Here is a 26,093-nt window from a genome sequence, read left to right on the forward strand (position 1 = left end):
GAAGAAATGATATCTTAAAAATATTGAATGTTTTAATTAATGATTAAGAACTATTTCTTTTTTTTAAGATTTTATTTATTTATTCACGTGAAACACAGAGAGAGAGGCAGAGACACAGGCAGAGTGAGAAGCAGTCTCCATGCAGGGAGCCCAATGTGGGGCTCAATCCCAGGACTTCAGGATCACTCCCTGAGCTGAAAGGTAGGCGCTTAACCGCTGAGCCACCCAGGCGTCCCTGAATAACAACTATTTCTACATTTAGTTTTTGAATGAGAAAGATCTCTCAATTTAATTAGATCATGTTTAATTTTTTTCATCAGTGTTTTGCAGTTTTTTACATATATTATTTTGGTATTGATATTACAGGTATTTTGTTAAATTTTTAACTCAGTGTTTTATTTTTGAATAGTTGTTTTGTAAATGGTATTCAGTTTTTTAATTTCTTTCTTTCCAATATTCCAATGTTTACTGAAAAAAATTAATAGATTCCTTGGAGTTCTCTAAAAATAAAATTATGAAATCTGTGAATAAAGACAATTCAATTTCTTCTTGTCCAATCTGTAAATATTTTATTAGGTTAAGGAAGTTCCCACTAATTCTTCGGCTTTTTTTGACAGCCTTCATCATGTATAAGCTTTGGCTTTTTTCAAAGGATTTTTGTGCATCTATTAATATAATTTTGTTTTTTCTTATTCGTCTGTTAATATGATCATATGGTCAAATGATAAATGATATGGTAATATGACTGATATGACTATATGTTTTTAAAAATTATTTGTGAATATGATTAATTACATAGAATGATTTATGAATGTTGAACCAGCCTTGCTCTTCTGAAATGAACCCTACTAGTTGACTTCAGGCTTGAATATAGTTATCTTCTTGTTCTCTGAAAAGAGCTTATGATTTTAATTTTAAACGTTTAATGTTAAGCTTTTATTCTTTGTTCTTGCAAGGTTATGTGATGTTTATACACCTATTTGAATGATGAAAAGATTCTATAGATCTTTAAAATATAGAAATGTGTAACAATTTTTAGCCCTATACTCTACAGAAATGCTTATACTATGACTAGCGATAATGTTTAATATTTGGAATAATTGAGCTATTGCTATTACAGGCAATTTAATATCATATATTATAAGCATTTTAATAGAATTTCTGCATTCATCTTATAAGCATTTTAATAGAATTTCTGATTGATTGAAATAATGTACCTAATTTGTTTATACAAAAATATGTATTACGGAACTAATAAGACACTTCTGTACTCAAAAGTAAAAAGCTGGATGGACTGAAAAATTCAACTACTCTTGGTCCACAGAGGGGGAGTGCATGGGGCAAACCACTGACTCCATGAGCAAGAGACAGGGAAATACAGGGAGTCCTGGCTTACTGGCATAGAGACTCACACAAGGAAATAGACATGGGGCACCATAGCTGGGGTAAAACCTGAACTGTAATTGATGATGCATTGTTGGAGGCTTGGTGTGGAACAATTCTGAGAGTTAAAAATTGTGCAGAGACTGAGTCTTATGGGGTATCACAATATTTTAAGATTTACCTCCAGCAGCTTAACCAGGTTTCCACAGTAAATATCAGAGAAAAATCTCCTCCTGCTTCTGCTGGGGGCGGGTGGGAGTGGAGGAACCATTCTGAAATACACCAGAGCACTCTGTTCTTAACAAGAGCTGCCCTCAGGAAATACTAGCTAACTAGAGCCTAACTTGCTGACGTATTATTAGAACCTAACTGACCTAGGGAAGAGAAATACCCAACTCTAATTAGTTCTAGCTTTCCATGTGGAAGAAAGGAAATACCAATTCCAGCCCACTCTAGTCATTCTGTCCCACGTTTGGGTCTGAGAAACACTTGTGAAGTACACTGTCCAGAGACAGGCTGAGAAAAAGACTGAAACCTAATCATAGGACTATAGAATGCCTCCTCACCTCCCACACTTCATCATCACATTATTAAAGGCCTATTTACAGCAACGGAATATTATTCATTACTGAAGAAAAGAGCTATCAAGCTATAAAAAGACATGGAGGGAATATAAATGCATAGTACTGAGTGAAAGATGCTAATCTAAAAATGCTGCGTATTGTATGATTTCAACTATAGCATACTAGAAAAGGCAAAACTATGGTAGAATTAGCAGATCAGTAGTTACCAGCGGTGAAGAGGGAGAGGAGGGATGAATAGGGAGAGTATGGAGGATTTTTAGGGTAGTGCAAATATCCATATGACATCTTAATGGATATATATCATAATACATTTGTCCAAACCATAGAATATACAACACTGAGAGTGAGCCCTACGGTACACTATAGTCTTTGAGTGATTATGATGTATCAATGTAGGTTCATCTCCAATAACAAATATATTATTCTGGTGAATTATGCTAATAATGAAGGAAGCTATGCTAGTGTGGGGGCAGGAGGTGAATGGTAAATATGGGAAATCTCTTTATCTTCCTCTAAATTTTATTGTGAACCTAAAACTGCTTAAAAAAATCTTTTTAAAAAACTAGTAGAAACTACTAAATCATGAAAATGTCACATTGGGCATTTAACATAAGATTGATCTACAATACTGGAGGAGAGGACATAAAATACAAATTGATTATGAAGCATAGACATTTAAAAATAAAACATTGAAAGAAAATTTATAGGAATTAAAAAGAAACCTTCAGAGAGAGCCAATGTCATACTTCCACTGATTACTTGGTATAAAAAAGTTAGTTTGAACTTCTATTCGAAAGTGGTAGGAGCTATCTTCAATGATCATTCAAATTGGAAAATACTGTTTCATCACCTGTCAGAGACAAGTCACAAATAGAATTATTAAGTATGGTTTGTAGCTATTTAGCAACCTTGCCTGGACGTTTTTCTATAACCACTCTGCTGGTCCTACGTCCTCTACAAGCTCTTCTGGCAAATCCTCCTGTAGCTCCCCACTGTTGTTGCAGATACTGTTCTTTTGATACGGCTATTTTTTTCTCCTTGCATTTAATAAGACCAACATTGTGGTACTTCTATTCCATTATCTTCCTGTTCCTCTTTCTTAAAAATAATAAAGCATAATCCATGTCTCTTATTGTTCTTGTTTGTGCAGAGCTCAATGGATTCTACCATGCCAAAATAATCATTTGGGGGCATTTATCAAGTCAAACTATGAGACACATGACAAGAAAAGTATGCAGACATATTAAATAGAATAATGCCTGGTATCATCCAATGGGGTGAGAGAGAATAAGTAGTATTTAAAAACTGAATTTCCCTCACACAATCAGCTTTTCCTTTTCCTTTTTTGGTTGAGATGTGTTACAACTGAATTTTAAATGAGACTTATTTCAACTTATACACATTTATTAAATTCTTATTTTGCTTTAAAACATTTACTTCCAAATTAGAAAGTAGCATGATTGCAATCTCTAAATTCCATTTCCCAGACTTTGGTAGTATAACTTAGTAGGTTGTAGTTTAATAATTGTTAAGAAAGCAACCACACTACAGAATTTTTTCAATTGCAAAGCATCACATTAAAAATATCAACTTTAAGTGCTCAGAAGTTGAAGTGTTTATTCATTATTAGAAACTTTGCTGAAGCCAATAATTCTCAAGTTAAAATAGCTAAAAAGTATCAATTATGCAAATAAGTTACTTCATAGAATTTCAGAATCCTCACAGTTCTTTTCTGTCATCTACCTTTTTTAAAAAATAATCTATGATAACTTTATATGTCCATTTGCTTTAGAGTATGGCAAAATATGAGGTATTTATTCCTCTGCACATTAGACAATTTATAACTTTATAGGTTAGTTTTTAGAGATCCACATACTCTGAACATAACTTCTGTTTAATTTTCCTTGTTTGCTTATACCTTAGTCAAAAATTCACATGTTCTGGAATTTTTGGCTTATTTTCATGCACATAGCTATATTTCTAGAGAATAGCCATAGGCAAAACAAAACAAAATAAAATTACCTTACTCTCTCTCATCATGTACTCTGATGTCTTCTTTGTCGTGGATGATATACTAGATAATCAAACTGGAACTAAAATGGTCATATAACTGATATAGATAATGGAATCCAAATATTTTGATTAATATATTCATGCAAATGACTATGGATTCAGACATTGACTTTTTTCTCTCTTTTTCCTTTTATAGATATTTTGATATTGTAAACTACCAGATTCCTGGGAAACCCCACAGGAACACCAGGCTGTAAGTTAGAGATAGCCTAGTGAGTAGGCAAAATCAATAACCTGACCACAATGGCCTTATTTGTTCAAAAGATAATCAGCTATGTTACTTACCTATTTTCTGTACTATTCATTTGAGCACATTATATCTCCTAAATATTTAAAGTACAGGTATTTTAAACTCATGTGATTGATTTGTTTCAGAAATGGTGATAGATTGAAATCTAAATTATTATATGTATTCTCAAATGTGGAATTTAATTTTATTATAGCCTCAAGTAAATTGCACAAAATATAATCCTAATTAATATATAAAATAAGTACTTTCATTAGTATTGCCTAAAGTATGAGTATTAACGGCCATTTTTAACATTTTACTTTTAATTCTATTATCATTACTATTAATTATGCATACAAATTAAGAGAATCTTCCTAGAAGGCAATTATTATAACATAAATATAAGTTTCTTGAGACCACTTTACAAATCAGAATATTGTCTAAATAGCTCTTGAAATTATATATGGAGAAGTAAAATAATTTAGATAAAAGGAACTGATAACTATAATTTTCAGTGATTGTGACTATAGAAAATTCAAAATGAATTTATTTTTTTAAAAGATTTGAGAAAGAGAGAGAGAGTGAGAGAACACATGAGTGGGGAGGGTCTGAGGAAGAGAATCTCAAGCAAACTCTCCACTAAGCGGGGCCAGACTTGGGAAGTGGCCTCAGGACCCTGAGATCACAACTTGCAGTGAAACCAAGAGTTTCAGGCTTAACTGACTGAGCCACCAGTGCCCCAAAATGAATGTCTTTTTATAGATGACATTATTTTATATCAGTTTTCAATACAACATTGCTTCAAATTTTAATCTTGAGGGTATTTAAGTTTCAGAGTACTAAGTTGTTCAGAGTACTTAGAATGTTCCATATGCACAAACTGAGACAAGGACTTAAATGCCAGTTTCTTATTTGGCAGGTGATGCAGATAAGCAAAAATGAAGGAGTGGGGAAACTAAGACTAGGGGAGGAAAGGCACTAGTTAGCTCTTCATCAGAGTGTGAAATGGTACACAATCCTACTCTAGTGGTTTTAAAGTTATTCATATTTTTTCAAGACATAGAGCCTGATTCTCTCATTTAGTATGGACTGTACTTCGTAATTCATTGCTAATGTGTAACAATATGGTCAAAGTGTGCCTTTCTCACTCTTCTCTCTTTGGTTCTCTCAGGCAAGCTGGTTGCTATGTTATGAAGATACTCAAGTAACACGATGAAGAAGGCCATGTGAAGAAAGACTAAATTCTTTGGTCAACACACATGAGAGAACTTGGAAGAGGATCTTTTCAGCCCATGCAAGTCTTCATATGACTAATCCAGCTAACATCTTGACTGCAACCTAATTAGAGATACTGAGCCAGAATCAGCCAGATAAGCCACTTCTAGGATTCCTGAATCACAGAAACTGTGAGATAATAAATGCTTGCTGTTCTAAGCCATTAGATTTTGGGAGTAATTTGTTATTTAGCAATATATAACTATCCATTCAATGAGGACATTCTGAAGATCTGTGGAGAAGGCACATCAGAAGTTTTTCTGGAATGACTGAGAAACAGAAATTTTCCATGGATTCGTTACCCCATTAGTCAAGGGTTGCCCCCAGGGCATAAACATATTCACAGTCTACACTGATTTATGAGTGGCTAATGGGTGTGTGCACTCAATAAGATCCCTCAGCTTCCAAAAAAAGTGTAAGGCATAAAAGTGGAGGTTGTTCAGGTGAGTAAATGTGTTTAGTAACTGCCCAGCACAGATGGGATGGGATAAAAGCAGCAAAAGCATCTGCTACAAATGTCGCAGATGGAGTCCCAACTTACTTTGTATGTTAAATAACTTCCTCCAAAAAAGAAATTAAAAAAAAATGGAGGAAAGAATTCAATACACTTTAAACTACACTGAGATCTTCTGATGAGAATTTTTTTCCTTTATATTCTTCTTTTAGAAATATTCATTTAACATAAAAAAGTGCACTCTTACACTGGGAATTACTTTTAAGAGATAATATGCAAACAGCTAGAACCAACCTGGGCAATGAAACTTAGCTTACTCTACTATAACTTCTATCACAGTGTCTATATTACTCTCTTACAATCAGAATGATTTTCTCAAAGTAAAATGTTCAATTATTATTAAGAAAGTTTGCTATATTCCAGTTAGCAAACTACTATTATATAGTTAATGATAGCTAACTTTTCTATCTATGTACAAGGCACCTTGCAGGGTCATTTACATACATTTATCAATACCCAAAACATAATATAAGATAGATACTATTTTTAGGCTACCAGTGACTGGAACCCTCTATCTGGCCTAATTCTAAATTTAAAAAAATCCACTACTGGGAATTTACTCAAAGGAAATGAAAATACTCATTTGAAAAGATACATGTACCCCTATGTTTATTATAGTACTATTTATAAATATAAATATACAGTACTATTTATAATAGCTAAGCTATGGAAACAACCAAAGTACCCATTTAAGATGAATGGATAAAAAAAGATGTGGTATGTATGTACACACACACACGCACACACACACACACAGAAGAATATTTCTCAGCCATAAAAAAAAAAATGAGATCTTGCCATTTGCAGCAACATGGATGGACCTAGAGCAACATGCTAAGTATAATAAGTCAGTCAAAGACAAATACCATATAATATCACTCATATGTGGAATTTAAGAAATAAGATAAATGAATAAACAAAAAATAAAATAAAAAAATACTCTTAAATACAGAGAACAAATTGATGGTTGCCAAAGAGGAGGTGGGTAAGTAGAAATGAATGAAATATGTAAAGAGAATTAAAAGTACACTTATCGTGATGAACACTGAGGAATGTATAGAATTGTTGAATCATTATATTGTACCCCTGAAACTAAACAGGCACAATTTTAGAAGATTTCACTGGAAACACTGTTCCTATGGCAAGAGTTATTCCAAATCCTGATTCACTCAGAAACCAAGGTATGGAAGAAGTTTCTGATGAAATCTTTTTAAAGTTTTAGTTAAAAATCCACAATTTGTACTGCCAGAATTGCCTAAATAACTATTCAAGAAATAGCTGGATTCTTCCAATATTAAAGACCACATGACTCTATAAGGCAACTTACTTGATTTCAACAGTTGGAGCTACAAAAAGTAAATTAATAGACTATCATTATTTTTTAATACTTACAAAGTCTTAAGTATTTTGCCATAGTATTATTATGGTAATGATAAATATCTTTTTCTTATTCTTTCAACCATTGGATGACATTCTTTTAACTGCAGAAATCCACAAGCTTTCTAATTTATTTTCTAAGCATTTGAAAGAAACTTTTGGTCTTGTCACAAAATTTTCCCATTTCCATGGGAAACTTGACAACTTTCTCAACCTATTCTTTATAAAGCACAGTTTCTAGAACCCTGTCATGACATGCCTGGAAGAACAGCTTGTTTCAACAACCAGATTTTCCCTCCTAACCTTCATGCCAAGGTCACGTTTAATAGAGGTCCTATCCTTTGTTGCTATTTGTATATGTATGGAGATACATGTATGTCGCTAGAGAAATTCAGGTTATCTCCTAGAAAATAAAAGTTTTGTATTTTTTTTTCCTGTGAACAAATTAATTATCTGAGTAATGTTGGAGGCAGTGTGTTTGAAGTTTTTAACATTCCACATTTCTATATTTCAAGTGTATTTTATTTTAGTAACTATGTAAACATAAGCCTATGGTATACATGTATGTTTGTATTTATATATTTATATGACACAAGCTATCACAGAGTTATAAGGTGTAAAAAATTAAAAAGGAGATCAGAATTTCACATTAAATTGTGGAAAAGATTGGATTTTTAAGGCTTAGAAACATTGACACATATACATTTCTAACGTTTTTCTGACGTTTCACAAAGTACATATAAAATTACAAGTTTTATAGTTTCTCACATGCCCCCAACCTCAACATACACCATATTTTCTTATTGCATCCTTTACCTCTCTTTTCATTACTGGTATTTTAGTGAAGTTATTTTAAGTCTTCCTCAGATTTCCCAAATCTCCCTCTTAATCTTTAATGTATAAATTGTTATCTCTTGAATGGCCTTTCATGTAATCATTCTTATTTTCTCTTCTTCACTTTTAACAGGTCTAGCTCTAGTCTAATGCCCATGGGCACAGTGTAAGATTGAAGCAATTCTCCAACAGAGCTTTTGTCAATTTTATAAGATCCTGCATCTTTGGTAGATGATAAATTCTACTTTTAAGTTGATTTCCTTTGTATTTACATTGTGTCATCTGCCAAGGGGCAGATTTGTGATTCCTCAATGGATAGATAGTATTTACTTAAGAGGAGTGTTTGAGTTGGGACTAATATTAAAGGTGAAAATTTTTTATTTCCTACACAATTCAATAGCAGCAAGATTTGGAAAATTAGCATTAAATAAGAAATCCTCATGGAATAGAAGGTCCCTTGTACTTAATTAACAGTATAATATGTATTGCAAAAATTATACTTTTGTAGTTTCTTTCTTTTAAGATACATATAAAAAAAAAAAGTCTGCATCATGGCAATTACCTATTTTCCATCTTGCCGCAAGGCATGGCAGAGAAATGGAAATGTATGAAATGTATTTCTTTCTAGATAATTGCTATTTTGGAAGTTTAATTTTAAGCTGAAGTTTGAATGTATATTCTAATTCAGCATGGAATCAGAAATTTCTAAACTTCTTTTTAATTCTTCATTAATTGCTAATATAGCTAAAATGCTGAAGAACTCTCTAACGTAAAACATCTATGCTTCTTATATTTTTCTGGGAAATAATAGAAGTGAATTAAAAAACTGACCACTTACCAGCCCAAATCAGATCATAGTTAATTGAAATCACTGCATAAACTAAACTTTAAGAAATGCCCGTGGGATTGTTTTTATGTGGATAATATAATTCTCTCAAGAGTATCTATGGTTTCAATTAGGCTTATTAAAATGCTGATTAACTATTCTGACCTCTACTTATTTACCAAACTGTATATTTCCTGAGGATTGTTCTTCTTATTTATAATTTTGTTATTAGAAAACTGAGGAAAGGAAAAGCAAATCCAAGCTCCAATTATAGAAATTGATTTACATAGCAGTCACATTTATCCAAAAGATGGGTAATGCAAGTATGTCACGAACTCTATAGAACTCATAGCTGTGAAACAACTATGTTATAAAATATTTTCATTTTTTTACTTCTAATATAAGTACATTATAGTGTGAGAACATGACCTGTGTAAGCTCTTCTCAAACTTTAATGTATGTATTCATAAAGAATAAACTTTTAATAGACTGCTCCTTCTTGATATGGTGTTTAATTATGGATAGCTATATGTTGCTTCCTTAAGAAAGTTATTACCAGATTCTCTATTATATTTAAGAGACTGAGAATGCCAATTGTGTTTTTAATGAAACACACAAATTAATGTTTGTTTATTAGATGTTTATTAAATGTTTTTAAAATCAATAGATGTATGCTTTTAAAATTACAATTCTTAAAATGTGTTAAAGGTCATGCAACTGGTTACTTAACCTTCACAATAAAAAGCTCCTGTCTGGGATCAAGCAAAATATATCCATTTTTCATGTTCTTTTAATTTTTAACATTTGTATTACTTTCATGGTTTAGGAGATTTCTAGAAGGTATAAGTCATCAAACCTGTATATTTTCTTAGACTATCTTCATCTTGGGCTGAAAGAATCCTCCCTAACACCCACGTATCATCAAATAGTTTGTATTGGACAGGGAGGGTAAAGTCATAGCCTCAAAGTAATGAAGTATGCTCATTTTCAAGCAATTTTCCTTGACCATTATTTTTCCATACTGAGATTTTTAAGGGTGTTAGGAACATGACACCGGTGTTCCTAGTTCCCTACCAAATTGCTTTTTAATGACACTTGATTAACCAAGATATTTAATCCACTAATTTTTGTCTTTAACAATTGTATATATATTTTTAAGATTTTATTTATTTATTCATGAAAGACAGAGAGAGCGGCAGAGACACAGGCAGAGGGAGAAGCAGGCTCCATGCAGGGAGCCCGACGTGGGACTCGATCCCGGGTCTCCAGGATCACGCCCGGCTGAAGGCAGCGCTAAACCGCTAAGCCACCGGGGCTGCCCAACAATTGTATATTTTTAACAATGTTTTGGTTGCTTCAGGAACTTTCTTTTTTTTTAAGATTTCACTTACTCATGAGAGACGGGGGTGGGGGGGGCGGTCAGAGAGAGAAGCAAGCTCCATGCAGGGAGCCCGACGTGGGACTCGATCCCGGGTCTCCAGGACCACGCCCTGGATTGAAGGTGGTGCTAAACCACTGAGCTGCCCAGGAACTTTCTTTTTTTAAGATTTATTTATTTATTTGAGAGAGAGAGCAAGACAGAGAGAACACAGTGGGGAGGGGCAGAGGGAGAAAGAAGAAAAGAGACCCTTAAGCAGACTCCATTCTGAGTGCAGAGCCCCATATGGGGCTCAATCTCGCAATCCTGAGATCATGACCTGAGCCACAACCAAGAGTTGGTCACTTAACCAATTACACACAGACCCCCCAGGAATTTTCTTTCTTGTTCATTTCCTTGTCCATTCTGTTAGTTTGCTAGGGCTGATGTAACAAAGTAACACAGCCTGGTTAGCTTAAAACACACTTTCTTACATTGTGAGAAATTTATTTTCTCACAATTCTGGCATCTGATGTCCAAGATCAAGGGGTCAGCAGGGCTGGTTTATTCTGAGGGCCTTTCTTACTGACTTATAAATGTTGTCTTCACTGGTGTCTTAACCCGATTTTCCCCCAATCTATTACCTCATATCTTCTTATAAGGATATCAGTCATATTGGATTAGGTCTCCCTTTTGTGACCTCATTTTACCTTAATTACTTTTTTAAACACCCGATCTCAAAATACAATCACATATGGAATTTGAAAGACACAGTTCATAATACCCCTGTCTTATCTGTAAACAAAAGAAATCTACCACTCGATAATAATCAGGAAAATGCTAGGAATACACTCACAGGAAGGAAAGCATGAATTTTGAAATAAAACTAAACATTAAAATATGAAAAAAAAAAAAAACTTTAAGGCCAGTCTTAGAAAGAAATCAAAAGCCATTTTCAGAATCTTCACAAAAGTTTCCCTTTTCAGACACTAGTATTATATATAAATGTAAATCTCTTTCATGGTCAAGATTTGTTTTTTTAAAATTATGGTTAATTATTAGCATTAAATATTTTTCCATATTTATCACTATATAAGCCCCAGAGGTAGAATAGAAATTTATGTTATAAAATTAACATACCATAAATTTAAAAGCTCTCTGCATGCTTTTTGTGATAAGGGATAATAGGGAAAATCCCTACAATGAATCTCTACAATGAAGATTTGAAAATTCATGCAAAAGATAGAAAAATAGGCATTATTATACTTCATGATGAAGACAAAAAAAAAAAAGAACTCTTTTTGAGTTTTCCCTCCTGTTTTTTGGTAATCACTAAGAATTTACTATCTCATCTTAGGTAAATGGCTATGGGGGAACTCAGCTCAGAATCCAGGGTTAGGAGCTCTATTTAAGAAGCTTAGGATCTTTGGTATCTCTTCCAGTTAACTATGTAACATTTACTTTATGAAAAATGCTGAGTTCAAATGAAAGTTTGGCTAACCAAGTAGGGTAAATAGATATGTATTTTGTTTTTTAATTCCAAAGCTATATCACAATAGAACTGTTTAAAAAATTATACTGTTTTGTCACTTGACATGGTTTACAGATTGTATAGTCCAGAGAGAAAATAAACAAAATGTGGAATTCTGTTTGGTTTGGAGGTGAGAATTTAACTCAAGCAGCGCTGATTAGTTTTCTTACGAGTTGATTTCATCTTTCTTTCGAATTGTAGTCTGAGTAGAAGGAGGGTCAAAGTTATCAACAGCAGCTTTCCCATTATGTGCATAGAGAGAGTTCACTTTTGAATAAAGCCAATATATACAGGGAAATAGAGTCAAAAGACAGAGAAATAATTTCTGGACTGCATCATCCCTGATTCCAGCTATGCCTAAAATTAGATTAATAAATGAACTTCCAGGTTTTATAAGCCATAAAAACTCTAGATATCCCTTTAATTGAATTGGTTTAGTTTCTTTTTTTTGTTTTAATTGAAGTTGACTGGGTCTTAATATAGTAGTTTTGTCATCTTATGATTTAAAAGAATTGAGACGTAAGGGAGTGAGTGAGAATGAAAAGTGTAACAGAAATTAGGACCAAAAATTTGTATTTCTCTTGCGAGGTAGAATCATATGAGAATGTATAAGTTTTTATTTTTTAATGTTCAGATAGGCTTTTAGAATGCATGCTATCTAGAGACAGGAACTGTATTCATGAGAATTATTACAAAGCTAATACATTCTCAAGATTTATACTTGCCATTACCATTTTAAATACCCTAATATCCAAAGTAGTAGTGGAACATTATAATATGACATTATGAAAACATGGTGAGCAGGGAAATATCCATGAAAATATGTTTTGCAAACCAATTCCTGATTTCAACCTATCTGTATTGATCTAAATATAAATTTTAATGTGGTTAATGTGGTGATCTGTGCTCTCCTTCTTTGCAATTGCTAACTATAGCTCATGCAATATTCTCAGTCTTAGGATAATCATTTATCCGTGCTTAATAGTTCTGAATCAAAAGAATATTTACTGGATAGGAGAAATCTCTATTTGAGATTTCTGCCTGCAGAACAGAGCTTCAGCATGTTAGCTGCCTGAACTTCTTTATTGGTAATTCTTTGCTATGTAAAGCTTTTTTTTTTTTAAATCCCTAATCACATTTAGTGAGCAAATAACTAGAAATAATCATTTAAGACTCCATTCATCAGAACATTATTATTTTACATCAACTAAGCCTTTATGAGATAGCTGAATTTCTTTGGGGAATAAATACTGTTTGCCATTTCTCTTTGCTATTCGACTAATAGAACATTTTAGGTCTATCTCAGTGCTAAAGCCCACAATGAACACTAAACGATTAGCAGATTTTAATGAACACATCATTATCTGAGCAATGAAACATTGAAAACCAGATACCAGAGCAGTCATGTGTTTGAATAAATAAAACAGAAGAGTTAAGATTTAAATGATGTGTTTAAACAATCCAAAGTAGAACTATTTTAGACAAATTACAAAATTGGATTCTTTGGGGAAACATAAGTCTGGTATGTAGTTATGAATCTGAAATTGACTTCATAAGGAGTTCTTCAGAGGACTATTTTTTTTAACAGAAATAGGGTAGTGTGTAATATTAACGGTGTGTAAGAGTAAGAACAAAGATTTTTGAATCCTTGACATAGAGATAACATAGAGGTAAGTAATATCTCTAGCAATTGGAGATGGTGTGATCCTGATGACATGATTTGCACTTATAAATATCCATAAGTTTTTTTCTTATCTGTGGTTTCAAATTTACATTAGAAATAAAATCACTGGTCTATTTTGAGGATAAATTTAAATGGTAAATGGGGAAATTAAAAATATGAATGTAAAAATGTACTTATTTTAATGTTATAAAAATTAGGGTACTTTCAGTGCTAGAGATATTTTTTAGTGCTCCTTCTCTCTTGTTTTAAATATTTTATTTATTTGTTTATTTGAGAAGAGAGAGTGCAAGAGTGAGAGAGATAGCACAAGCAGAGGGGCGGGGCAGAGGGAGAGGGAGATACAGGCTCCCCAGTCAGCAGGGAGCCCAACATAAGGCTCTATCCCAGAATGCTGGGATGATGACCTGAGCTGAAGGCAGCTTCTTAACTGACTAAGGCATCCAGGCACTCCTTGTTCTCTCTTTTTATTAGTGTTGTGATTGTCATTATTTACATTATTAAGTGAAAAAAGGCATGATGTTGAGATGGGTAAATTATTCTCTCCATGTTCTTAAATTCTCTAAAAGAAACTGCTTGCTATTCCTTATTTTTTAAATATTTTTCAATATTTTATGGATTCTGCCAAAATAAAGGCAATGTTATAATATCTGAATGCTATAGTTAAAATAATTGAAATAATGCTGAAAATATCTTATGAAGTAATGATAATTAGGGAATGAAAAGACAGGAAAATTATGACTTACTGATTATAAAGTGCCATGAATAAGGATATATTTTTATATTTTTAAAAGTTAAAATATATTGTATACCTTCAAGAAAATATCTTGGTAATATATTTAAAGTTGTTTAAAAACAATAAAAAGAAACTTGTTTTTTCTTCTAGACTATTTTATTTTATTTTTTTCTTCTAGACTATTTTAGTATATATAGTCTAAGAACCCTTTCAGTATAAAATATATTAAAATTATAAAAAAATTATAATTGTGTGTGTAGGTGTACACATGTGTATGTGTATACCCAGACAGAATTTATGAATGGGCAGGGATGCAGGGCATTCTTCAAATATGCTAAAACTAATGAGTAAAAATTTGATGAGAAATAGGATATATGCATGGTTTCAAAATATCTCCCATTTAACTAGTTATAGGGGAAAACAATACCTTTCAGTGGAGAAATTTAATGGAAAGTGATCAAAGCTCATGATAAATCAATATCATGTACCTCCTAGTGGGATACTTTGAGAAAGACACAGCAGAACTAACATAGTATTTCTGTTGAGAGTGTATAATCTGAATCAAATTGTATATGTGTGTCAGATAAATCAAAATTGAGGTAGATTATACAAAGTAAGTGGCTTGTACTCATACAAAAAGTAACTCATGAAAGACAAAGAAAGGCTGATGGATAATTTCAGAAGACATAACTAAATGACTTCTAGAAATACATCCTGGAGAGGAAGGCAGGGAATGAATAAATTGCTATAAAGTATTTTATTGAGATAATTGATAAAATTTGACTAAAGTCCATGTATTTGAAAAAGTATTATATGAAGTTTAATATCCAAATTAATATTTTTTATAATTATATAATTAATTATTTTCAGTTGTTGGAAATCTAAGAGTATTAAGAGGCAAAACACTACATGCCTACAAATTTTCTTTCATGGTTCAGAAGAAAATATGCCTGTAAGTGTATGTGTGTGTAAATGTGTGTGTATGTTTTTCATGTTGGAATAAACTGTTACTGGGGATACACAGAGATATAGGAACTCTAAGTGTAGTGGTGGGAGTGAAAACTAGACTTTAGCAATATGTTTAAAAGCTTACATAAATTTGCATTTATTGCAAGTTGACAGTTTTCCTCCCAGGAATTTATTCTACGAAACCTATCATCAAAAAGACAAAGATGAACTAATGAGAACATTTGTAGTAGGTGGAATGCTAAGTTGACCCACAATCAGGTATAATCTCCTCCCCTTGAGTGTGGGTGAAACCTGTAACTACGATGATATATCATTCTGTGATTATGTTAAAATGTGTGGCAATGGGGAGATTATTTGGAATGAGCCAAACCTAATCAAGTGAGCTCTTTAAAAGCGGGGTTTTGGGTTTGTTTGTTTTTTTTTCCTGACTTGTCAGTGAAGAAGCAGAGAGAGTCACACTGAGTGACCTAGAAGAAAGCAAAATATGCGATCATGGGGACTATGTGGCAAGAACCTAAGGGCAGCATCTAGTGAACTTGGAAAAGAACTCCAACCCCCAGAGAATAACTGCATCCCCAGTATCATTTATGATTGCAAGTAACCAGGAACCATCTATATAACAAGCTATAAAAACCAGGTAAGCAAAGTATGACATGGTATATGATAATTAACTTTCATGGTTGCAAGGTCTATATACAGCCTATATGAGAGCTGGTCATAAAATTCTGCATGTGTGTTGTGCATATTTTTTAACATACCTTCATGTATTTTCATATTGCCTATTGTTACAGGTTGAATTCTACTTCGTGAAAGAGCTATTTGAAGGCCTAATCCCCAGCACCCCAGAAAGGTAACCTATTTGGAAATAGATCTATAACAGTTATATTCAAGTTAAGATGCAGTCATTAGAGAGGGTCCCAAACCAATATGATGATGTCCTTATTAAAAAGGGGAAATTTGGACACAGAGACAGACACAAATTGAAAGAAGATCATGGGAAGACACGAAGACCACTGTCTACAAGCCAAAGAATGCCTGAGACTATGAGAAGCTGTGGAGAAGTACAGGTTTCCTTCACAGTTCTCAGCAAGAACTGACTCTGTCAACATATTGCTTTTGGACTTCTAGCCCCTAAAACTGAGATAATAAATTTCTGTTAAGTCACCCAGTCTGTGATACTTTGTTATGGCAGCCAACAAACAAATATGCATCCTTATATGCCTACGTTAATGGAACTGCAACAAAATTCAATAAGTGACTATATTAGTTGTTGGAGATTTATTTAGTTGGGTTCTGAAAATGAAATTGTATTTGATCATGTTTGATATATTAATATGGCAATTTCACATCCTTCAGTCTTGTAATCTTTTATATTTTATACTCAATTTTTGAGATACTCATAATAAATATCTATTACTTTTAGAGCTGAATACATTCAATGATAAATGCAAAAAACTGATAACTTCAGATCAGCAGAAGTTGGGAGTCATTTATATTTTTATAGATGTTGAATAAAGATTAATAAGTAACTTATAAAGCCATTTCCTTTCTTACGTTCCCTATTCTGCATTCAGTTTCATAACTACCTTGTGATATTTTGTAGTTTATTCATTATTTGTACATATGTCAGGTTTTAAGTTGAAATGTAAGATACAGACATGACTAGAAATAGCAGTTTTGTGTTTCTTCTGTGGCAAAATAATTAATATTTAATAGTCAGAATGTGCACTGAAATTTTCTTACAAGACTTCAATTCATTGTCTAATAAATTAATGAAAGCTCTCACTTGTGCAAAGAATATTCATATCTGCACACATTAATGTTGATTCGATGATTCAGTAAAAGCTACAAATTTGCTAAGAAACATGCTAGTACTGTCCAGTGGGAAAGACAGAAATCAGACTGTTATAAAAATACATGATTGGCATTATGATGGAAAACTTACATGAATTATGTGGAACTAACTGAGTCAAAGGTGAAAAAATCTCCCCTGAGAAAGTGATTTGTAAGGTGAAGTCTTCTGATTTATGCAGGATAAGTAGAAATGAGCAGCAGAGGAGGCTGGGGGTTGGGCTGTATAGAATGTTGATTAAAAATAGAACATATTTCACTGGACAAAGTTCTTTGATCTTGGTTAAACACCCGAAAAATGGTTATGATGCCATTGTCTGTTAAATACATGATTTCTTTTGAACATCAATCTTGATATTTCAGAAATACTTTTCAAATCTGCATTTTCTGTCAAGAATAAATCTCATTAACTGCTCCACTCCAAACGGCCACTTCTGTCACTGCAAATTTATATAGGGACAGCTATACATTATTAACAAGCTATGAAAAGTCACTGGCTAAATGTCATCAAAGCTGAGATATAGCTGCACCTTGGGATTCATATAGCAAACAGTTTAGTTTTAATCATCTTGGACCACAAGATATCTTGACATTTGAGCAGGAACTTTTTTCTCTTTAACTTGCACTGGAATCAGACCTCTATTATCTCAGCCATAATTTTCAGTTTAAACTGTGATAGAAAGTTTTACCTTTTAAATTAAAACGTGAAAAAAAATCGATCCATCAAAGACGTTATCGTTCATTTAATCAATGCTCACCTGCAGCTTTCTCCTCCCTGACCCCCCTCCCCAAAAAGATATGAGCAAGGGCAGCTGTAAAATTCAAGCATCATTAGTGCTGCCAGAAGTTTTTTGAGCTGACTACCCTTCTGTTCCATTAATACCTACAAGAAATGACCTTGTTGAACTGCATTAAGATAGGTGATTGATTTTACTGAGGTATTTTTTTTTTTATTTTGATAACATAAGTTTTCACAGTTTAAAAACATGCATTTGAATCTTTTTCTGCTCATAGTCTTATAATATCCTCAGGACATCAATTTATGGTGGCTACAATGTATCCAAATTTAAAATTTACTAAAAGTGTTTTATTTAAAATATTTAGTACACCAGATGCCTGGGTGGCTTAGTGGTTGAGCGTCTGCCTTTGGCTCAGGGCGAGATCCCGGAGTTCCAGGATTTAGTCCCACATCAGGCTTCCTGCATGGAGTCTGCTTCTCCTTCTGCCTATGTCTTTGCCTCTCTCTCTCTCTCTGTGTGTCTCTCATGAATAAATAAAAAAAATATTTAAAAAAATATTTAGTACATGATATTATGAATTCAAATTTTATTGAGATCTATCATTTTAGCTTCTTTTTGTGGGCTAGCCACTATAGCAATATAAAGAAACAATTTTTAAAATGAATAATAATCAGAAAAAATATAAAACACATATATCAATAAGGAAATCATAGTCACCAACAAAATTCCATCAAATATAACAGGTTGAGGCCGAGTGGCTCATTCAGTAAAGCATCAGACTCTTGGTTTAAGCTCATGTCATGATATCAGTCATGATCTCAAGGTACTGAGATGGAGTCCTACCTCAGGCTCTACGCTCAGCTTTAAGTCTGCTTTCTCTCCCTCTCCTTCCCCCACTACACCTCCCCCTGCTTGCCTGCATGTGTGCTCTCTCTAAAATCAATCAATAAAATCTATAAAAAACACTCCTCCCCAAAACAAATATAACTTGGGTTAATAAATGCATTCCGTAAGTTGTGGGAAAATACACATGCCTCATGTCTTTTTTTTTTTTTGCCTTATGTCTTTTATAATTTTACTATGTGTATAAGGCAATGAGCTACAGATGATCAATGATTAGAAATAATTACCTTTATTCCTTTATTTCCAAATTATCAGGACATAGATGTATTTAGACATAAACTTTACTTCTCGGGTAACTTCATCTTACAAAGGCAACACATAACTGTAGTTTCCCCATAAAATTTAAACATGCAATAGTGAGGAATAATCAGGGACTCAATAGTCTGGAAATACGTAGATTATGCAGCTGAAGTAAAGAAGATATCCTCTGCACACAGGTTCTAGGAATATAACTTTGTTATTCTATAGTAATCTGTAAGAGCAGTTTTACTTTTCACAACTTAAAAAAAAGACTAATGCTTAAATTAATAGGCTTGTTATTAGGTATCTATCAATTGGCTCCTATTTTATTTTTATATATGATAAAGTCAGTAATAATTAGCATAATAAATTTATATGTGGAAATAAAAAGTGATGATAGAGCATAAAACTGGCACATTGTTTCTTAACAGTTCTAAGAATGTTGACAAAAGTATAAGTTTACAGTATTTTCATGTCTGGTTTTGTCAGGAAATATATGTAATGAGAAGTTGGCTATGGTTCTTTAGCTCTCAGACAAGCTGAAAGCAATGCTTTTATGTGTACTTCTCTCTCCCCTTCTTTATTTATTGAGCAATACTCAAGTAATATCTGTCTATTGCCTATTAGTATGTGACATTATAGTAGTTTCTATACAATGATGAATAACATAGACAAGATACTTCCAGAGATTATAATCAAATAGGGAGTGAAAAACAAGAATCACACAAAACTATAAATGCCACGGTATTCTGTGAAGGTGTTGTACGGGAGATAATACCAAGTTTGTTCCGTGGTTCAGAAGTAGGGAGAGGAGGTTTCCCTATACCTGTCCTTTAGAGAATGAGCAGAGGAACAATCAACATGGAAAAAAAGACTTAAATGAGGCACATCACAGTATCTAGTCAACTACTGCCACAAGTTTCACTGGTTGATGAAAGATATGTTACATTTTGAGAATCTTTCCAGGATTTGAGTGTCTCAGTTGTGATGCTCCAGAAACTGATCCTGGGAGGTTTCAGTGGAAGTGGTTTGGGGGAGGTGTAGAAAACACCAAAAGTTGAGTAAGTTGATAGGGCAAAAAGAATGCTGGAATGAAGTCTGTATTATCAAGTTGTTTATTGATGCCAGTGGTTAGAGTGTATTTTCCTGGGGAAACTCTGGTGAACCATGAAATACATACTTCAGATTACATAACCTGATGGGATGAGGAAGTTAAGGGATTGACACTCCAATTCCCATCAATTATTTTTATTGGCTGCACTTTCGATTGGTAAGATGCTGAGGAGGGGAAGAGCATTAATATCGCAGAATTTCCATCTGCTTTGCTGGAAGAAGTTTTCTGCAAGTCCTCAGGCTCACAGGCACATAAAATAGGCAGGTGGAAACAGGGAGGGCAAATTAAGATGGTAAGATCATAGCTGTGTCAGTGGGATACTGAGGGCATCTGATGGAGTGAGCTAAAATTATTTGCATTTGCTAAGACTATTAATTAAAATCACAGACTTGGTTGGTTTGTAGATTTTTACCCATCTGAGATGCAAATAATTTCTGTTCAGTCAAAATAAATAACTTTAAATATTATTGTTTATTCTTCTGTAGGACAGTAGCCAGATTTGTATCTGATCCATCATGTTATTCTCAAATGCCTTTATTAAACTGCCCACAAGTATATCATTCTTTGGATGCTCTACACACCAGTCTTAATATCTTCCTGGTTCATTCATTAATTAATAAGCTTAATAAAATATTTTATACTTGTTCAAATCATATTTACTTGACAAACCTACTTACATTTTAAAAAAAAATAGATTTTAATTAGTCTGTGGCACATATTAGGTACTTTATATGTGTTATCAAATTTAATTCTCAGAATGATACATGGAGATAGGTATTATTCACATTTTATAAATGAGAACAGTTGCATGTTACTAAGGTTAAGTAATTTGCCCAAGGTCACGCAGTTAGTAAATAATAGAATTGGATTAAGATCCAGGGCATTCTGACTTGAAAGTCTCTTGCTATATTCCCTTCACATTTAGAATAAAAGTGCTCTAGACATTTTCTGATAGGAGCAGAGATTTCTTCTACCTAAAAGTGCATCTACAAGACAACTGTGCACATATAGGCCTTTACTTAAGAGAGTCCAATTAAAAAAAAAATAAAGAGTAAATTAGAGCATGAAAATATGTTTTTCCTAAGGATATAGTAGAACTGGGCTCCCTAATATTACTAAAAATTCAAAATTCTTGCTAAAAATTCAAAATTCACAAAAAATTTAATAGTAATTATGTATACTTGTAAAACAAAAGAAAATATATTCAGATAAAATATAACCATCACCAATATGGGAGAATTTTTCAGTTTTTATTCCCATTAAGTCAGATACTAGTTCAAGTGAAGAAGTCTTTAATTGGATACCACTTCATATGGGCAACACTGTCAATAGGCCAGTTAAATTTTTCAGAGGGTTGATAAGTGAACTGGTCATTGTAAACTCAATTATGCTGCTTGAACAAATAATCTCCAAATCTCAGGATGCTTAAAATAATACTTATTTCTTGCTTATGAGATAAGTCCATCAAAGGTCTACCAAGGCTGCACTACTTCATCATTGTCCTCACTGTGGACTCAGTTTGATGGAGCAAACATCATCTGGAGCATTACCAATGACCATATTAGCAAAAAAAGTGAGAGCTTCAACGTTTCACAGCAGCATTTAATGTCTCTTCCCCCAAAGAGACATATCATTTCTAGTCAAATTCATTAGCCAAAGATATTGATTCTTCTCCACCCAAGCAGAAGTACAGTCATACCATGTGTCTGAAAAAGAGAAGAACTGGAATATTCGGCAAAAAGAACTAATGAGTAACGACATAAAATGAGGTGGACACCTACACTTATATTTATTTCTATAATCTCTACCTATTACTATATCTATTTCTTGTAAGTCTCTGAAAAAAATACACAGGAAAAAATTTTAACTTTGTATATATATGTACTTCAGAATCTACAGACACAATATAGCTGTTGTAAAAAATAAATTTTCAAAGTTTTCATGAATGACACTAGATTTTTTCTGAAACTTTGTCCCTTTTAATAATGTTCTGGCATTTATAAAGTATTGCACTTGGGGTTTTCAATTAATTAGTAAATTAATAAATATGCTTTTTAAATAGTGAAACAGTTTTGTGGATAAAGGAGGAATAAACTGAGGAAAAAAATGATAGGGTAAGAAAGTGATGGCAAAAGCAAAACATAATTAAATTATAGTAAGTGCTTTGTGTAAGGGATTTATCCAAAATTGGATTTCAAGCTATTATAGTCCAAATCAAATTTAGCTCTGCTTGGCTCAAAGAAGTTTTTCTTTCCCCTTTAGACAGTATTTCAGGTTCCAGATTTTATATAAATTTAGGCTCAGAGCAATAGCTCCAGTCGCTATCGATATTGTCCTCTGCTCTTTGGATGTTTCAAAATTATTATTTCAAAAGCACATTTATATTATCTTTAGATGTCTTAAATTAAGGAGTCTCTTAATTATATACAGGAATTTAAAACAAATTTGGAAATCATTATTTTACTGACAAAAGAAATCTACTTTATATCTTCATGCATTGATTTACCTAATTGCCACCACCCTTTTTTCACACCCAAGGGCCCTTTTTTTTTTTCACTCATTTTGAGCTTAGTTTCTATGGCTCATAGGAAGTTGTGCCTTACTGCTTGTTAAAGTTAGGCCACCAGTCTTTACATATTCAGTAACATGTCATATACTCGTCTTTCCTTTCTAAGGTGAATACCCTGATGCCCCTACCTATGACCCTATTTACTGTTTCCCTCCACCATAATTTGTTCAAGTAATCTGTACTCATTACTCTCATTTAAAATTTTCTACTTCTTCCTCAATCCGTGACAACTTTTACCTGTAATTCTTAAATTACTCTGATAATCAAATCTGATTATTAGAAAAGTCAAGACTCCCTCTAAAGCCCAACTTCTTTTTGAAATTTGATGCAACAGATCAATTCCTAGATGCAATCTCCCCCATCCCTTGATCCTTCCCATCCTCTTATGTTTTCTAGGAGTCAAATTCATCAGGTCAAGATAGAGAATATTTATACCCCTGTCTGGAGAGAGAGAGATCTGGATCCTAGTCACTTAATCCTATTCATATACTGCTTATCTCGCAATACTGTTCTCTACAAATTAGAAAATTATTCCTTGTTCTTGTTTAGATTCCAAGTGGTAGCACTGATGATATAGGACACTGATGAAATAGACATAATGGCTGAACTGTAACTAGTGAGATACTTATTAGAGAAGCTAGTAGATAGGAAGACAAGATAAATTATAGCTAAGGAAAAATACAAATGTAACACATAAGAAAACAATGCTAAATATTTTGCAGCATGAGACACAGCCCAGAATTAGATACCAATAAAAGATTCAGACAAGAAAAAATTATGGAACAAATTTTAAGGCAGAATGAAAAAATGGAGGCCTAGTTTAATATGAAGGACAGGAATGATTCAAGAATATTGAAAGACCAGTTTCTTTTATTGTGAAAAGTAAGTCCTGGGCATGGACCTCTTTTATTTGTTTGTGTTTTTCCCTGTTTATGTCTGCACTGATTGATATTACTAAAAGTTTTAGTAGATAATATAGCTGTGGGTATATAAGTAAAATTTTTTATTTTCCTTACCTAGGTTGAGAAGCACAGCTAATTCTATAAAAGCAAGAAAAAAATATTTGAAATAATCAAGAAGTACAATATAGGGGAAAGAGCACTCTTTGGAAAAAGACACTAGGTGTATAGTGATATTAAAGTGGAAGTGATGCTGCCCCCCCCCCATAGAATATCTGGCAGTGTCTGGAATCATTTTAGGTTATATCAATTGAGGAATTAGAAACGAGGGATGCTGGAAAGAAACCTTACAATGCATAGGACAGCCCTCTATAACAAAGAATTAAATATCAGTAGTGCTGAGGTTGGGAAGCCCTAAACTCTATGATAATAGACAATTCTCCTAATTTTAACCTAAAATGAACAGGTAACATCCTTCTTACGGACTTGTGGGTGTTAAAGAAGATAACAAACTATAATACTATAATATATTAAACTAATAATATTTACTACAATAATGTTGAAAATAATATTTTAAAGCCAATAACAAATTTCTATTAAAAATAAGCTTTTGGGGGTGCCTGGGTCACTCAGTGGGTTAAGCATCTGCCTTCCGCTGGGGTGGTGGTCTCAGGGTCCTGGGATCAAGCCCCATGTTGGACTGAGTCTCCTTCACTCTCTTCCCCTCACCTCTCCCCAGCTCATCCTCTCTCTCTAAGATTTAAACAAAATCTTAAAAAAAAAAAAAATCTTGTGATTGACAGGTGGATCAAACTGAAATTTAAATACAATCACAGATCCTTTTGAATATGATGAATGATGATAGTTAAATATGAACCTAAGGATGTTGAATTTATAATCAATTATAAATTTATATAATAAAAAAAGAACAAGTTCAAGCAAATTCAAGTTAAATAAATAATGGAACCAAGGCAACAAATTTAAAAAGAAAATTCCGCCAAAGACTAGATTTTTTTTTAAGACTTTATTTACTCATGAGAGATACAGAGAGAGAGAGGCAGAGACATAGGCAGAGGGAGAAGCAGGCTCCCCGCAGTGAGCCTGATGTAGGAACTAGATCCCCAGATGCCAGGCCTGAGCTGAAGGCAGATGCTCAACCACTGAGCTCACCCAGAATCCCCCAGAGAGTAGATTATTAAACAATAAGAATAAACACAGCCATTAATAGATAGAAGGGTCTAAAAATAGTCACTTTTTGAAATATGAAAGTGTTCTTACAGTGACCAGGACAAAACACACACAAAAAACCATGTAATAATACAATAAATTTAATTAGAGAATAAAAGAGAGCAGACTAATGATAAATGAATGGGTTTGTGGTGGGAGTAGGATTAAATGTTAATTGAAGTAAGTTATGTTGGGACACTTGGGTGGGTCAGCGATTGAGCGTCTGCCTTTGGCTCAGGGCATGATCCCCGAGTCCCAGGATCGAGTCCCACATCAGGCTTCCTGCATGGAGCCTGCTTCTCCCTCTGGCTATGTCTCTGCCTCTCTCTCTCTCTCTCTCTCTCTTTCTCTGTGTCGCTCATGAACAAATAAATAAAATCTTAAAAAAATAGATAAGTTATGTTTATCTGGAAAACACATTTTCTTTATAAGCAATAGCATATTTTTGTAAATCAAAGTGTTACTTTTAACTTTCAATAGTTATAGTCTAATAATTATTTTGTACTTGTATTACATTGGGTAAATATTATAGAATCCTGTCACATATCAGTAATGATAATGTATATTTTTCATGATTCAACTTGGAATGTCCTTAATGTTTTGTTAAACTTCAAATATTTGTGTTAATATACAGCAACTATATTAAGCTGAGACAGCATCCTTATCTTCCTCATTAGCCTGTCAAAATGATTTTTTAAGATGTTTTATTTATGTATGTGAGGGAAGGGGGGATATGTGTGGGTAGAGGAGGAGAAGGGAGAGAAGGAGAGGAAGAAGCAGACTCCCTGCTAAGCAGGGAGCCCCATGTGGGGCTCCATCCCAGGACCCAGAGATCACAACCTGAGGTTAAGGCAGATGCTCAACCCACTGAGACAACCAGGAGCCCCCAAGTCATCTTTTACTGTGGATTCTTACCATCATTATCCATTTATAAAATTTGAAAATTGTCTCTAGCTCAAAATTTTTGCTTAAGAATTAAATGAGTCATTCTACAGAAGATAATTCAAATAGCATCTGACATAATTTAAGCATTAAATGTTTATTAATATGCCAGTATCATTGTCTCTTCTGATTTTACTACTATATTTTAAAATATTAAACCATTATTCTATAGTTGAATTGCCTTTTTTTCATCATGGTACTTTATGTTTTTATTTTTTTAAGATTTATTTATTTATTTA

General features: G+C 33.2%; 1 protein-coding gene across 1 annotated transcript in view; it reads right to left on the reverse strand.

The window, feature by feature from the left end:
• Nucleotides 1-26,093, reverse strand: part of LOC112914100 (eyes shut homolog) — a 1,106,577-nt gene that overhangs the window by 763,159 nt on the left and 317,325 nt on the right.

The sequence above is a fragment of the Vulpes vulpes genome, chromosome 1 (genome assembly GCF_048418805.1).
Source record: "Vulpes vulpes isolate BD-2025 chromosome 1, VulVul3, whole genome shotgun sequence".
In the NCBI taxonomy this organism is placed as follows: domain Eukaryota; kingdom Metazoa; phylum Chordata; class Mammalia; order Carnivora; family Canidae; genus Vulpes; species Vulpes vulpes.